At 36.5% G+C, this 3495-nt stretch overlaps 1 pseudogene; it reads left to right on the forward strand.

Annotated features, from left to right (window-relative positions):
* Positions 1–1020: 1020 nt before the first annotated feature.
* On the forward strand, positions 1021–1671 carry LOC118741935 (annotated as a pseudogene).
* Positions 1672–3495: the final 1824 nt, after the last annotated feature.

A 3495-nucleotide genomic window follows, 5' to 3' on the forward strand; every position in this document is an offset into this window, starting at 1 on the left:
AAAAAATATAGAAAAAAGGTTTTTTCCTAACAGCGGTCGCCGCTCGGCAGGCAATGGCAAACCTCCGAGTGTATTTCTGCGATGAAAAACAGTTTCTCATAAAAATGCTTAATAAAAGAAAAGCTGTCCTCCATCTTGGACCTGCCATCTCGAATTCAAAAACTGACATCGGGGTCTTATTCAGCGAATCCAAAATTGAGACTTGGTCAAATTTATTTGAAAATTTTTATTTCTCATTTATTTTTATTATTTTTCACCATTATTTACTCTCCCTTTGAACAGTTATTTTGTGATAAGATTTTTTTTCAGAAAACACCACCCGGCATCAAAAATTATACCATGACCAATTTTTTCATGTGCTCAAAACATTTCCGGGTTGAACATTGGCTGGTTTGAAAAAGAATTTCCCATACATATCCATATATCGGGGCAAATATTACTTCGAGTGGCTGTATGTAGGTATACGACTTTTATTAACTGCTTACTAAACAAACCTAATCTAGCATGATTCTTGTATCGATTTTCGTTAAATACAAAGCTAGCTCAAAATAATCATGATAGAATACACTTGAAATCATATGGTAATTCGGAATAGTTGTGGTGTAAAGTAGTGAGTCCTATGATTCGCTGTCAAGAGTAAAATGTCCCCCTTGAATTGGATGATAGATACTGTCAATCTAATCTCGCAATTTCCACATGCAAATCCTAGTCGCAATTCCCTGCACATAAACTTTTAATACGCCATCTCTGGCCGCAGCGCAAACATGTCACTTTCCGGTGGCCGGTAATGAATTATTCTGCAAACAAAAGCAAACATACTCCTATTTATTGACACGTCTAGCCGGCATGCAACAGGCAGCAAATTGATACGAATAAACAGTCGTGCGTGCCACGTCAAACAGGAGGCATCATTTTTAGAAAGTGTTACGGTCAAAAAGGATTCGCAAAGTCGACACTTAAAACGAAAACTAAAAGCAAAAAAATAAAAATCCCAACCATTCCCATCTCCAACTCCCATCAATGTGCGCCCGTTTCGCTCGTCTGCGTCAGTACTTCATTTCTTGCGAAGTTTTCGCCACACTTCAGCCGCTCTTCCTGCTCACCTACATCTATGGCTTGACACCGTTTCGCATTGTGAAGCGCAGCGATGGCACCAGTGAGATACGTGCCTCCTGTTTTGGTTATTGCAACACAGCCGCCTATGTCATACTCTATGGTGTCTGCTTCTTTAACGCACTGCTGAATGCCGAATCCGTGGTTGGTTACTTCTTTCGCACGAATATCTCCATTGTGGGTGATACGTTACAAATTTGTAATGGCATTATTACCGGCATTGTTATCTATACGACAGCGTTAACTTAACGCTCCAAGATGCGACGCATAATTGACGTTTTTAATGAGTTGGATGAGAATTATGCAAATATTGGTGTGCGTGTGAAATATTCGCGTATTTACCGTTACGCATTGGTGTTGACAGTTACGAAAACACTGATTATTGTTATCTATGGTACGGGTGTTTATTTGTTGTTGCGTTCAGTGCATGTACAGCCATCGTTTTGTATATTTGTAGCGTTCGTTTTACAGCATTCGGTGTTATTCTTGGCGATTTGCCTCTTCAGCTTTATAGCTGGCGGCTTTGAGCGAAGAATGGTTATGTTGAATAAGATATGAAAGAAATTGTTAATGTCGTAAGTATAATTTAATTTACAAACAAAACTTTTTACAATACCACGTTTTTATCATTGGAATTTAAATGATATGGCAAGTGATAAACACCCAATCCCGAGTTTTTACCAATTGATGAATTCGATAACTTTAAATCGATCGCAAATTTCAATGAGCGTTATATAGCATGAATTGCCTAATGAGAGAAAAGTGACCATGCTATCCATAGATTTAATGTTATGGTCTGTAGACTTCTTCTTATTTGGCGCAGTAACCACCTAAGCGTTATTTTGGATCACCCTCCTATATAATACAAAAATTACTCGTTTACAGTAATAATAATAAGTGGCAAATTTCCCGAAAAAAAAAACCCTTTCCCACGGGCACATTCTTGATTCGATTTGACAGTTCTCTATCTCTTTGTTTTGTTTTTATTTTCTTCGCTGCAAAATTCGTGCAAAACGTATGTACATAAGTAATTGCTAAAAATTCATGTCTCCGTATTAAATTGGTGATGTACACATGTATATATGTATGTATAAACTTTACTTTTCGTACTCAGAAAAAGTGCCAGTTTTGATTTGTGAACTGGTTTCGATAAATTTCCGATAAAAATTAGACACGACAGCGAATTGTTCGTACTTTGCATGGTAATTGGATCTGAATTACCAATAAATGAGGTAATTCGCTTTTTTAAGGGCAATTGGAGTGCGAATTACGAATGAGAGAGCGAACTACGTAATTGGGGTGCCGTGGGAAGCCGTATTAAATATTATTGATTAAAGCTAAAAGGCGTGTACACTGTTCAACTTTCACAGGTGGTTAGTTGAACCAAAAGTTTACATCATTTAACTGAAAGTTGAACAATGTGAACTCCTTTTAAATAAAAAGATTCTGAACGATTTTTTTTTTAATATCATCACTGCTATAAAACTTGAAAAAGAGGACAAGGAGGATATTTTTGCTCAAAAGAAGGACAGATAAGGACAATATTTTTGAGGAGGACAAATCACGTTTTGAAGAGGACAATCCTCAGTTTATTGATATACCAATTACTTGCAAACGCTGCCTTGATCACTGGATTGTTAAATAAAACATTTAATTTACGGCACCAAAATTTTATTTTATTACGCAGTCAGTATTCCTCTATTATTAGTAATAGTAATACTAGCTATACCCTGCACTGACTCAAACCGAACTAGTTCGAAAATGACCGCAAGTACAAAACGATTTATTTATGCCCGGTTTTATTTGACTTTCGCTTTTTCGCCTCAAAGAGTAAACTGCCTTTATGTTCTTTGACTTAGGGCCGATTTCATAATAAGATTAAAGAATACTTTAAAATTTAAAGGATGCTTTATTTGGCTGATCGATTTCATAAAGCCACTTTAAAGTTAAAGGTGCCCATAAAGGCTCTTTAGTTAAATACCCAAAATGGAAATTTAAATGACATAAAGGTCCCTTTTGTAAGAAAAAATAGTATGTCATTTTCGTAGCATAAGTGCATATTTATGACAATCAGCCAGGGGCGCACCCAGGAAAATATTTTGGGAGGGGGTTATACTTCTGAAAGTTCGCTTCAGATAATATGCTCTTTAAGGTACATTTATGCAAGTTTTTTCGTAAATTGCACTTTATTTACATAAAATTAGCAAAGAACTCAAACATTTGTAACCGACTTAGAAAAAGGGAAGGAATGCGGAAAGGTGTACATAGGAACAACTAAGCGAGCCCTAGGCACGCGATTAAACGAACATGAAACAGATATAAAAAAACAAAAAATTAGTACAGCGCTTTCACAACACATACGAACTACTGGGCACTCAGCAG

Source organism: Rhagoletis pomonella, unplaced genomic scaffold (genome assembly GCF_013731165.1).
Source record: "Rhagoletis pomonella isolate Grant_MI unplaced genomic scaffold, Rhpom_1.0 Rhpom_scaffold_00006, whole genome shotgun sequence".
Taxonomy (NCBI): Eukaryota; Metazoa; Arthropoda; class Insecta; order Diptera; family Tephritidae; genus Rhagoletis; species Rhagoletis pomonella.